This window comes from Amblyomma mixtum, chromosome 1 (genome assembly GCF_055824585.1).
Source record: "Amblyomma mixtum isolate Tamu chromosome 1, ASM5582458v1, whole genome shotgun sequence".
In the NCBI taxonomy this organism is placed as follows: domain Eukaryota; kingdom Metazoa; phylum Arthropoda; class Arachnida; order Ixodida; family Ixodidae; genus Amblyomma; species Amblyomma mixtum.
Window position 1 is genome coordinate 172,511,913 of NC_143012.1, and position 13,634 is coordinate 172,525,546.

General features: G+C 44.6%; 1 pseudogene; it reads right to left on the reverse strand.

Annotated features, from left to right (window-relative positions):
* Positions 1-3,244: 3,244 nt before the first annotated feature.
* Positions 3,245-4,662, reverse strand: LOC149369821 (uncharacterized; annotated as a pseudogene).
* Between the last annotated feature and the right edge of the window lie 8,972 nt (positions 4,663-13,634).

A 13,634-nucleotide genomic window follows, 5' to 3' on the forward strand; every position in this document is an offset into this window, starting at 1 on the left:
ATGCAGCTGACTTTAGGCCGGTCAGTCCCCGTTTCATAGGCTATTGCATTCTATGTAGAACCGAGCATTCGCGTTCGACCTCTAATCACCTTCATCAGTGTGATAGGAGATCATCAATTATGTAACTTTAAAGGTTTCTCCATGAACACCAGTTTCCATAGCATGAGAACCGTCCGTCAGCGCTGCTGCAGAGGTCGTACTCCTTCCTTTAGCAGTCCTCTAGATCTGTCTGAAGAAAGCATTCGGTCAGGTAGATCGACTCTTCATCTTTCGTGTCTTCCACCAATGCGATTTCGGCGATGACATCATAGATTGATATAATTTATTTATTTTATTTATCAATACTGCAATCCCCTCTGGGGATTTTAGCAGGTTGGGATACAATGAATACATAATGAAAACAATAACACAGACAAAGCATATAATACAAATTAGATCCATGGAGCGTATAAACAGTTAAAGACAACACGTTTCTAAACAATACCTAAAACAAATGCCGATAGTGATTAATTTGAAATTTCATCATTGGTTAGAAGATTCCATTCAGTTACTGTTCGGGGAAAGAAAGAATACTTAAAACAGTTATTATGGGTGCTAAAGGCGGTTATTGTGCGACTGTGTCTCTGCCTTGTACAATACCGAGATGAAAAACTAATTATTCCCGTGAGGTCGGTTTTATAATGACCGTTAATAAGTTGAAAGAGGAATTTTAGTCGTGATACACGGTTTCTTTGCGTTAATGGTGGCAGGTTTGCTTTCATCAGTAGTTCGGTTACTGATGTACGTACAAAGCTATTATATATGAAGCGAACTGCTTTTCTTTGCACCATTTCCATCTTGGTGATGTTAGTCTTGGTGAAAAGATCCTAAATTACACATGCATAGTCTAGTATCGGCAGAATTACACTTTTGTATGCGAGCAGACGGCCAGAAGGAGTGGATAGCCTCAAAGCCCTCCTCAAGAAGAATAATTTGCGATTAGCATTAGCTACTACATATTCAAGGTGCTTAGTCCAAGTGACATCATTAGTGATCCAGAGTCCTAGATACTTGTAGTGTGTTACTTGGGAGAGAAATATGTCGTTACTAGCATATGTATATTTAAGCTTGTGCTTCTTGCGTGTTATGGTCATAAAACAGTTTTTTGAAAATTAATAGACATTTGCCAAGCTTTGCACCAGGCAACAACTTGTCCTAAGGCATTGTTCAGCAGTTCCTGGTGAGCGGCGTTCTCTATTTCCGAGTACAACACACAGTCGTCAGCATAAAGCATAACCTTAACGGGAATACCATGCAGTACATCATTAATAAACAAAAGAAACAAAAAAGGACCAAGCACCGAGCCCTGCGGGACGCCAGAGCCAACTGAAAGTCGTTCTGTATGGTGGTCATTAAAAACAACAAATTGTTCTCTGTTCTCAAGATAAGCTGTAAGCCAGTTAATTAGTTGAGAATTATTCAGTATTGCGCCTAATTTGTGAAATAACATTTTATGAGACACCTTGTCGAAAGCCTTTGAAAAATCCATAAAAACAACGTCTATTTGTTTCCCATTGTTAATTGCTTTAGCAAAATCATGCACTGTTAGAACAGATTGGGTGTTTGTAGAGTAGCCTTTTCGGAAACCATGTCGATGCTTCGTAAGTATATTATATTTCTCCAAGAATTCTGAGATATGATTATGAATTATGTCTTCCAAAAGTTTACATACCGTAGATGTTAAAGAAATTGGGCGGTAACTTTGAATGCACTGCTTTTTCCTGCCTTACGTAGTGGCTTCACTCTGGCAGTCCTCCAGTCACTCGGCACTTGTCCCTCGCACAATGATCTTGTGAACAGAACGTGCAGGTATTTTTAGGTCCATTCTGCATACCGCTTTAAAAATATGTTTGGAATGTTGTCCGGGCCGCAAGACTTTTTAATGTCCAAATTTAAAAGCATGTTTAGTATTCCTGTTTCACTTATTTTAACATCGGGTATAGGTGACGTAGGTAATTCGAAAGACGGCATTACGCCATTATCTTTAGTAAAGACGGACTTAAAATGTTTATTAAATGCATTTGCTATTTCCTTGCCATCACACACATCTTTACCATCAACATGAAATACATCACATTCCTTGGAAGTCGGAGAAATAGAACGCCAAAACTTTTCTGGAGCTGTAGTTATGAAACTGGGCAGTTATTCACCGTAGTAGCGTTGTTTATCGGCATATACTTGATTTTTAAGGCGGGAGGAAATTTCGTCAATCTTTTTTTTTACCGCCTGTGCAGCATGGATTTTTAATCTTTTATTAAGACGCTTCAATTGTCTTTGAAGTCGTAACGTCTCACGGGAGATCCAGGGGTTCCTGCCGTTTTTCGTTTTAGTTATCAGCGGGAAAAAACGGTCAATGCACTCTTTTACTAATTTTTTAAACCTGCATCAAAGCGAATGCACATCATCCGTGCTATCTGAAAAGGCATCGAAGTTAAGCGAAAGTATGTCAATGATTGATGCATCATCGGCTAGAGAAAAGTTTGGGTAAGATGGATATTTATTTAGGCTTGCTATCCAAGAGGGCATTAGCAATGGTGAGTAGGACAGCTTCGTGGTCCGAAATTCCAGGTACTATTTCGTAATTTATATTTGCGCCTATTGATCCGCTGACAAAAATTAGGTCAAGGACTGACTGAGAACTGTCCTGAATTCTTGTGCTTTGTTCCACAATTTGCAATAAATCAAAGGAAAAAGCAATGTCCAACATTGCTTCACCTAAAGCGTCATGTTTTTCAAGTGAGAACGTCGACCAGTCTATATTAGGTAAATTAAAATCACTTGACAATATAATACGATCAACAAGTTTGACATTCGTGTGCAAATATAGTTTGAGATCGTCTAGAACAGAAACGGTAGAACTAGGGGGCCTGTACATTGCTGCAATAACATATCTAACATTTCCATAGTATTCTTTACAAAAAATACGCTCTACATTGGGTATATCAGAGATTGTGAAAATTCGCAAGGTTGACTTAAAGAGTATGCTAACGCCTCCACCTCTACCATCACGGTCTTTTCTGTACGAACTGTAGCCAATGGGTACAAACTCATTGTCAAATACTGTGTCGTTAAGGCAAGTCTCAGTCAAAACCGCAATTTCTGGAACGTGCATAAGCAGAAGAGCCTCCAACTCAGAAGTTTTGTTTAGGACTATCCTGCAATTAACATTTAATATTTTCAGGGTCCGAGGTTTATTGGTGAGAAGTCAGTTTGACTTCTTTTTAAGCCTGAAGCGAGAACCTTTCGCTTCGTCCCAACCAAATAGGACGTTATCAACGCTTAGTTTATCGAATAATAACTTTGCTTTGGCTCCTTCGTCTCTCCCTTCTTCACAGCTTTTTCATAATTGTTTACGTATTTCCCGAACGCGTTTTGAATAATCCTCAGCTATTGATATGCCGGAGACTTTGAGCTTATAACATGATTGTAATATTGACATTTTTTCACGGAAGTCTAAGAGTTTTAAAATGACAGGTCGCACCTTGCTTGCTTCTTTTTTACCCATTCTATGGCATCTTTCGACGCCACTTACCGTTAAACCCAGCTTTTCCTGAAAAACCCCGTTTGTTACTTTCTTTTACAGTTCATGGTTAGACTCAATGCTGTCCTACTCTATACCGGAAATGATAAGGTTATTTCTTCTACCTCTGTTTTCTAAGTCATCCATCTGGTTTCTAACTAAAGTAAGCTGCCCCTGAAGTTCTGATATGGTAGATTTCATATCTTTCACCTTCGTGGCTAAGAAAATTAGGCCGGATAACTGCCCCTCAATACCGTCAATCCGCTCAGTTAAAGAGGAAAGCTTGTCTTCTATCTTGTTCTGTGATGCCTGCAGGCTGTTAAAGATGAGGTAGCATGGTCGGGCGCCGGAGAGGGAATGAAGGACGTCGGAGACGAGGATGCGGAAAAAGACAAGGAGAGAAGACTTTATACAGCAAAATTTACATTATTTACAAGTGAGGAGCTCGGTAGCGAGACGCTTGCTGCTGGAACGCTGCATGAGGAAAGCACATGATGAGGCCATCAGATGAAAAAAGCCCTGATGAAAAAGCCCCCCCCCCCCCCGGCCGTACCGCTGCCGAGGTTTTAAAGAGTTCCCTTTCCCTAGGTTTCCTACATGGGGGCTGGGCCTGCCGAGGAAGGAAGTTCTCAGTGGCACCAATTACACACACACACACACACACACTCCCGAGGGATCACACCGCCGTCACGCGCTGGGAGAGGGGGAACGATGCCATCCACGTAGCGCAGACGCCGGAATGTCCACGAGCGGCGTTCCCGCGCAGTTCATGCGTTCGAACGTGCGTTCGCACGCGGTGTAGGGGAGACGCTCGCTTAACCGGGCAGACGGACGCGGCTTCCGTGGCAATCCAGGCGCTCACCCAACACGCGTCTCGGGGTTAGTCGGCGTTCCGCTGCAGCCATGCCGTTTTCTTCCCCACGACGAAGGCGAAACGTAACAAGGCCCTCCATTGTTGAAGTAATCTTACCCTGGCCTGCTAGCAACTCCGATAGCATCTCTTTTTCAGTTGGACCAGGATTTGCTTCAATATCGCCACAATACAACAGATCTTTCGATAATGTAATAACACAAGACAGAAAGCACTGAACGCTCAGTGGCATTCTTCAACGAAGATGCGTAAGAAGTGGAACAGCTGCAAAGTATTTTTCTTGGGAGATATCATATGTCCTCTGAGTTAGGCTCAAAAGCTCTTCTGGCATTTGCTGCACGGATCTAAGTACGTCAATCATTCTCAAATGTATACCAAGCAACTCCATTGGGTGATATAGATCGGTACAACAAGGTAGGCTGATGTCTTTTGTACTATTTGCCTTGTACTTGGAAGCTCTGTGTAGCAGTATCCTAATCTCTACAACTATCACGGGTTTAGAACTGCGCGCCCTTGAATACTCGGGTGACGAAGCAATCATCTTTAGGACACACGCACAAACGAGGAATGTTATCTGGCTGGCAAGCTGCCAGTGCCAGTTTTCCGGAGCTGAATTTAACCCAGAAAACTTCACGGTGCCTGGCTAGGTGGCTGGAGCAAGAAGCCCCGTCAACTCTCCCATCAGAAACCGATGGCAGCTGAAGCTACAAACCAATAAATGGAAGCTTTACCCTTGGCGAAAGAGACACACCACCATATTGACCAGGACTTACGTCTGTAATGCAACTGCATACCGATGGAATTGTATGTGCTGCCAGGGTGACCACTGTTGACCGGGGCAGTGTAGCTAGGCTTCATAGCATGGACAGCAACAAGTGGCGCTCTACGACTGAGCCCGTGAGCCGATATAACCCCTTCTGAAATTTGGAGGCCGGCAAACTGAGCCTTATGAATGTCGAACTTAAGCTTAACGTCCGAAGATACTTTTATTTTCATGACCAGAAAGATTTATCTTTTCGGATGCCACAAAGCAGATAGGTCAGGGGCGCCTGGTGCCACAGCTGCCCACTATTCAACCAGTTTGGTATGGTCTTAGGGAAACGGCATTCTACAAAGAAGATGCGTAAGAAGTGGAACAGCTCCAAATCATTTTTCTTGGGAGATATCATATGTCCTCTGAGTTAGGCTCAAAAGCTCTTCTGGCATCTGCTGCCTCATGTTGACCCATATAATGGAGCATATATATATACATCAAACAAGACAGTGCAGCGAAAAGCGTCTCGGCAGCTGACAAGGTGTAAATTTAAACCCCATCGCATAGATTCCAGGGTATTACTTCCAAAGATATCAGTCCGCCATTATATTTAAAAAAAATAATCTGGGGCCCTTGCTTTAAAAAACGCCATTGTGTATTCATGACACTTGTCTGTACTTATGAAAGAAACATGATGCGATGATGATGAAATAATTTGAATAGGAATAATGTTCGTGATCAGTCTCCCTACTCCGGCAGTGCATTGTACCTTGCAGCCTTTCCTCCCCTTGCAACTGCTTCCTCCCCCTGCAATTGCTCAGGATATCCTACTGTCAGGTGGGCTTAACAAGCTTCAGAAGCGTTTCTGTTGATGCTCTGATTGGAATGCCGATGGCTCTTTTGTATGCCTTCCTTGTCGGCACGTTGATTTTTTTCTTGTGTACTCTTTTAAATCTAAGGTACGGTGTGGTGTTCTGAATTCTGCTGATTACGAAAGCCTCTGCTTGCTGCAAGGTGTCTTTTTCTTACATGCCGCTTCTCCTGTTGGTGATTTAGCCGGTCATTGTTGCTGCTTGTTCAGTCGTCTCTGCTAGTCGTCTCATTAACTCTTGATTATTGTTGCTGTTCGCGATAGTCAGCCCAAGGATTTTGGCCCCTGGGACTTCCTGAGTTCTGGTTTCGTTAAGCCGTATCTGGGTGGAGTTGTTGCTTCTCCCTTTTCTAGTGTTAAGAGCTATGATTTGTTCTAGGCACGTTATAGGCACGCATTCGTCTGCATAGGCGTTATTGTGTTTAATCCTCCTGCAGTCGGTGTAGTATTTATCATTTGTTGCCGCTGGTCGCGCTTATCGTAATGTCATCAGTGTAGAGGGCATGCTTAATGCCCTCTAAGGCGTGTAGTTTCTCTGGATGCCCCGGCATGGCCACATTCAATAGCATTGGAGATAATACTGCACCTTGTGGGGTCCCCCAGTTGGTGTTTGTTATGGGTTCTGCTTCTGTCTTGTCGACGTTCAGATTTACCGTGCGTTTGTCCAGGAAGTCATTAATATATGTACGTCCTTCCAGTGCTGCTTGTGTTCTAGACGTTGTTCAGTATGGTGTTTTGCTGAACACCATGCTCCCTCCAGATCTAATGTATAAAAGAATTGGCAGAGGCTCAGCTTGGTTAAGCCTGCAAATTGCGAAAGCAACTTCATCCGTTTCTTCAGCCCGCATCCGCCGTGTCTACCGCCGCTCTGCGCCGACGATTGGTTGGTTGCGACTGAGAGAGGGATGAAAAGGAAAGTGCACGGGCCTGCCTACTGGCTCCAGCCGAGACACCACCGATGCCACGTGCAGATAGAAGAGAGTTGAAAGATATGAGGAAAGATAAACACCACTCATTAAACTTGGCCCTGCGCTTGTAGATGCGCCCGCATCAAGCGATGTTGACCGGCGTGCTCGCCAGGCTGCTGCATACGCACGTTGTTTAGCTAGCTGTTCTTCCCGTTTTTCGTCTATTTCCTCGGCGCGGCGCCGTCGCTTGGCCGCAGCAGATCGTTCCATCCTCGCCTTGTACACATCATCCGACATAGCGCACTGAGAGGCGCGCAGCTGCAGCCCCCCCCCCCCCCCCCCCCCCGTTTTATCCTGCTCAAGCGAGCGCCCTCTCTCGGCAGCGACGCAGCCGGCGTGCAATGCTGTACCTCCACCATCGATGGCCCGAGCTAGGGCCCCGGCTCTCGGTCTGTCGTGACGTCACGCGGTCACGTGGTGGAGCGGCGCAGCTGGCGTGTAAGGCTGTACCTCCGCCATCGATCGCGCGAGCTGGGGCTCCGTCTCTCGGTCTGTCGTGACGTCACACGCTCACGTGACGCGCCACGACCATCGATGGCGAAAGTGCAAGCAGTATTTCTTTCGCAATAAAATTTGGCTGTGGCTTAGCTAACGTTAAGCCTGGATACCTCGAAGCGAATAGCTCTCGCTGCTTTTCAGCCAACTCTCAAGCTGCCATTTCTGGATTCGGTGTTTCTGCGCTGTCCGACTTGCTTCTCCTTCCATGGCGAGTGTCTGCGGCTGTTCTATGGGCAAGCGCGCCTGATCTACCCATCCTTTCAAATGTGCACTGCGCACGGCGGCAGCGAAAGGTCAAACGGTGGCGAGGAAGAGAAGCGGCGGCGCACATCCGCAGTAGCGCGCGGCGGCGGCGAAAGGTCAGGCGACGGAGTCAGCGGCTACTTCCGACGGGGGCCACTAGCGCCGGGCATGACGTCGCTCTGTTTCGCGCATGCGCGCAAGTGGAAAATCTAGCCTCCGGCTCAAGCGAAGTGCGGTGTTGACTAGCCTAGTGATGCTTTTCGCTTCAAAACTTCGGGGGGCACCTTGGTGATCTAAAGTGACATGAGGCGAAAGCCTTTCCACAATGCTCTCCAGCATCCTTAAGCTAGACAAGGAGAACTGCATGTGCGTTGGCAGGAACTCGGCGTAGCATAGTGAAAGAAAACAATTTGGCGTAGCATAGTGATTAGCACGCTCGGCTGTGGAACGGAAGGATGGTGGTTCGAATCTCCCCATGCACAAGATTTGAGATTTTTTTCGGTTTAATGACTAGTTAGTCATGCCTTATGACTACTAATGACTTGTTATGGCTCACTTCAGATCTAACGGAAGGACTGATGGACAGTCATGTCCGTGAGGATGAGCCATTAATGGCTTTCGCCATAATCGCTTTATTTAGCTGCCGCTCGACATAGTTGTATTGCCTCTTTTATCTGAAGCAGGATGTCATAGGTTGATAGACCTGGTCTCAATCCAAATGTGCTGTTTAGGGCTCTGCTTTCTTTTTCAGTGTGTTTGAGTATCTCTTTGCAGATCATTTTCACAAAAAGTTTCTCCGAGCACGATGTTAAACTGATCTATCATATGTTGCCTATGTCAAGCACTTTCGTGGAGCAGCCGTGGCCAGTGGAAACCTGGTAAGAGGAAGCCACCCACTTAACCACTTGAACAAGATTAATAATGTCGTTGTTCTTAATAAGTGGTTCTCTCCTTACTCCTATTTCCCTGGCTTTGCTATTAAGTGTACCTGAGCGGAGTGCCAAGCCTGCGGCATTTTTCCTTCCGTCCAGCAGTTATTACAAAAATTCCCTTAGTCATGTTAGTGAGGCTTCACCTAGGTTGGGCAGCATCTTCACTGTAACGCCGTCCCTACCGGGGCTCGCATTCCTTTTAATTGCAACCACGGCTGTTGTTACCTCCCTTATCGATATTTCTCTGTCCACTCTCCTCCATACTGTGGCTTCCTTTTGTTGTTTCCACCGATCTGATAGTATTTGTGGGTTTTAGTTCCTCGATTAGTTCCCTCTCGCTTCCCTTGTGGCCTAGTTGGGCTATAGTAAGGTTCACCCTCTGCTCCCCTTTTCTTTTGTTACGGGATAGATTTTGTTAGGTTCTATGTTTTATTGGCTTTTTTACGTTTAATGAGTAATATAGTGTTTTTTTTTCTCCTTTTCTAATCAATCAGCTTTAAGCGATAACATATTCAGTAATATTCTAAATTGACCAACACCACAAAATAAATAAATTAAAAATCCCCTGTGCCCCTTGGTTTCTGTGGCTGTTGGCTTCTTTCATATTTATAACGAGCCCCTCATTCCCTTCCCTTGTTTGCTTAATTGCTTAGCGAGGGCCTCGGTTCTGGCAGCCTTGACGCCATAGGAAGCATAAGAGGGTTCTCACGCAGCTTCCATCCTCTCCGTTCGATGCCGTTCTACGTCACACCTGCGGTAACTCAGGACGTTCTACGTCCGCCGCTTATGAACGTGGGTGGCGCTGATGAACACTCTCAACGTTAGGTTACTTGTAAACATAAATACCCCCGAAAGCAGAAGAATTGGCAGCCGTCGCCGTAGCTCAGAGGTAGAGCACCGGACGCGTAATTCGGAGGTCGTGGGTTTGGATCCCACCGGCGGCATGTGGTTGTTTTTTCTTCTTTTCTAATCAATTAGCTTTGGTTTATGGTTTATGGGGTTTAACGTCCCAAAGCGACTAAGGCTATGAGAGACGCCGTAGTGGAGGGCTCCGGAAATTTCGACCACCTGGGGTTCTTTAACGTGCACTGACATCGCACAGTACACGGGCCTCTAGAATTTCTCCTCCAAAGAAATTCCAGCCGCCGCGGCCGGGATCGAACCCGCGTCTTTTGGGTCAGCAGCCGAGCACCATAGCCACTGAGCCACCGCGGCGGCCCAATCAATTAGCTTTAAGCGATAAAATATTCAGTAATATTCTAAATTGACCAACACCACAATAGAAATAAATTAAAAATCCCCTGTGCCCCTTGGTTTCTGTGGCTGTTGGCTTCTTTCATAGTCAATATTAGTTAGACTTGGCAAGCGGCGAGCCCCGAAGCATTATGTTCTGCTTTTTCGGGGAGTGTGGCTATTCGTTTCTTTAGCTTCTTTTTAAGCCGCGGCACCTTCCCATATTCGTCAGGTTCTTGGGGCCTCCCATCGGTGTTGGCAGTTCGGGTTGATTGCCGGCGTTTCTTCAGTGTTCATTATGCATTTCACATGTTGCCTGACTTCGCGCAGGAGTCCTTCAAGCCTCGCTTCGCTGTCTGATTTCTTCCCCCTCTCTCCGCATTCTCTGTTTCCTGATTTTGTTACAGTCTGTTAACCTGGCTGCCTTCTTGCTATTTTTCTTTTGCTGCATTCCATCCTAATTATGAGAATGCAATCATTGCTATCTGGATTTTAGTTTCCGTCCTCTCATTCCGTTCAGCTTATAGAGCTGCGCTAGTTGGTTGCTGGTATAATTCTGAGTCATCCCGGCGGCGAAAAAGGACACGGACGAAGGTAGAGGATTCGGCGTTCGTCCTGTATCCTCTGGCTTTATCTGTGTTCTTTTTCGCCTCCGAGTTGCCTCACAATTGCCCTCATTCCGCCCTCCTAGCATTCTTCTTCAGTAAGATTTGGGCATGTGTCTATCCTTCTAACATCCTAACAGTTCCTAACATCGTGAGCACGGTGATAATTTCTCTCGCCAAAGGATTGGTTAATCGTCTTCTCGTTGTGGTCCCCTAGTTGTAGCCATCAGTCTCGCTTGACGCGTTTACTTCTCCTACTACGATTATTGTAGCTTTCCCGGCCTCTTGTAGTCCTTTCCTAAAGTTGCCGTTTTTGGAATACGTGTTGCTTGTTCTGCTGTTTGTACATTTAAAATAAAGGTGGTCTTGGTGTTTTTGTTTACGGATATAATTTTCACAAACATCTCGTATTCTCTGAGATCTTCTCTGATGCTACATATTGCCGCGTATCTTTCTAGCGTCCGTTCGTTCGCGAAAGGCCGCAGATAAGGGGTGTTATCATTTTTGTTCGCGACGCGAGAAGCGACCGGTCTAATCTCGATTGTTCGCAGCCTTGAAGAGCTGCATCTACGTGTTTCCAGATTACTCTAGATAATCTCGACCTGTTATCTCGAAGTTCCCTGGCCGGCTTTAAATTGAACGATGCCGTGAGCAGCGGGCATTCAGAGTTCGACGACTGACGAGCACGTTTGTTGCTTACCCCGCCGCCGAGTGATTCAGTTCTTTTGCGGGCGCAAGTCAGCCCAAATAAAGAACTTCGTTTACAAGTCTTGTTGCTGTATTCCTGACCGCTGGACTGCCGTCACTACAAAGTGACAATATTTGTTAATCATTATGTATGCCTCATTACCTTCTTGTGTGTGTTGCACCCTGAGATTCCTGCTGTCGTATTTGTCTCTTGCAAACTATTTTGTCAGTGTTATATGTGCTGCCTCTGTGTATTGCTGCAATATTGGTTGTTTTTTGGGTGAAGCCTGTGCACTTCTATTGAAATATTCTTAGTTTTGTCGTCATTTGTTCTCTGTTGCCTCTATCCACCGTAAATTCCTATTCCATCTAACTTGCCGTTTTGCTGTCAATGATGGGAAGCAAAATCAAAATACAGCGGCTCACAAATGCAGCGATCTTGAATGAATTCTTCAAAACAGCGTGAACTATACGACAGTTGGGTCCTTGCACGAAAATTTTGCGCCAAGTCAGGCATTACGTTCGTTGCAGTTGTAAGTGAAGAAAAGAATACTTAAGCATTCATCTAAAGCTGGCATCTAAACTTTTGCTTTTAGGATTGGGACTCAGGAGTAAATAAATGCTTTCTGCTGAATAAATGCTGCCGATATTACAAGGCCATTGCTTGTTTTTGGACTTCTACGAACGCCACGTGTAAAATGGGTGTCATTATTCATTCATGGAACGCTAATATTTGTTGTTGTACATAAACAAAGCTTTGGGGCATACGGTACGACAAGATGGTCAGTATTTTACACCGTATTTGATTCCTGGGCTGTCTGAGAGTCCACTATACTTATCCTGATATTCCGGTCAGACATAAAAAATGGTGGTGTCATCTACACTCTGGAAATCAAGGAAGTTAGGGAAATAATACCACGATTTGAAGATTGGGCGGAATATGAAAACTAAAACACCTTAATGGACTGAGAATCTATTAAAACCCCACAAACGTAGCCTTTTTCCCAAGAGCAGAGCTCTGAAAATACAAGTGAAGGAAGAAATTAAGACTGGTTCCACTGGGAAAAATTGCATTAGCCTAAAGATTAATGCAATGTTTATTTCTTTGCACTAATTGCTGTGTCACGGCCAAATGAAGACTGCGATGAAGAGCTTGATTTTGATATTTTGAGCACCATGAAGCACATCGAGTGAAACCCTGACGGGATGATGTATAGCACTGATTAGAATATACTGATTATTGAAGTCAAAAAGTACGAAACGAATACTCTTTTCGGAGAAGCGAAAACTGATAACGGCATATATGACAGGATGAGAAGTGTCACGCCGCTACCAGTAGTACAATTCCTGTCACCTCATGGCAGCAAAAGCAGGTCGAGTGGACTCTGCTTTAAATATCTTTATTCCAACTCTGAATAATGGCAATACCGTCGGCTGAATGAATACCCATGAGAAACAATAAATCTGGAATTTATCAACATTGTGAGATTTCTTATTCACGATAACAAGGTGATCGAAATAAATTAGCGATTAGGTGACACCGAATATGCAAACCTTTGGTTTAGTTTGAACTGTACTTCTGGCTATAGTAAACATTCTCCACGAAGGCATGATCATATATATATATATATATATATATATATATATATATATATATATATATATATATATATATATATATATAGCAGACAAGGCAGGGGGAATGAGGGGCTCGTTATACGTATGAGAGAAGCGAACAGTCACAGAAACCAAAGAACACGGGAGATTTTTTTATTTATTTAATTTTTGCTGTTGATCACCGGAGAACAGTACTAAATATGTTATCACTTTAAGATTATTGATTAGAAAAGCACAAGAAAAAACAACCACATGCCGCCGGTGGGAACCCAACCCACAACATCCGAATTTCGCGTCCGGCGCTCTACCAACGGAGCTACGGCGACGGCTGTCAGATCTTCTGGTTTCAGGGTATTTATGTTTACATCTGACCTAACCGTGAGAGCGCTCATCACCGCCACCCGCGTTCATAAGCGGCGGACGTAGTACGTCCTTAGTTACCGCTGGTGTGACGTGGAACGTCATCGAAGAGCGAAGGTGGAAACTGTGTGAGAAACCCCTTATGCTTCCTATGGGGTCAAGGCTCTAGCAGCACCGGACGAGTAATTTGGAGGTCGTGGGTTCTGTTCCCACCGGTGGCATGTGGTTGTTTTTTCTTCTGCTTTTCTAAACAATTATCCTTAAGTGATAACATATTTAGTATTATTCTCCATTGATGAACCGCACAAATTAAATAAATAAAAACAATACTCCGTGTTCCATGGTTTCTGTGGCTGTTCGCTTCTCTCGTATATATATATATATATATATATATATATATATATATATATATATATAGAGAGAGAGAGAGAGAGAG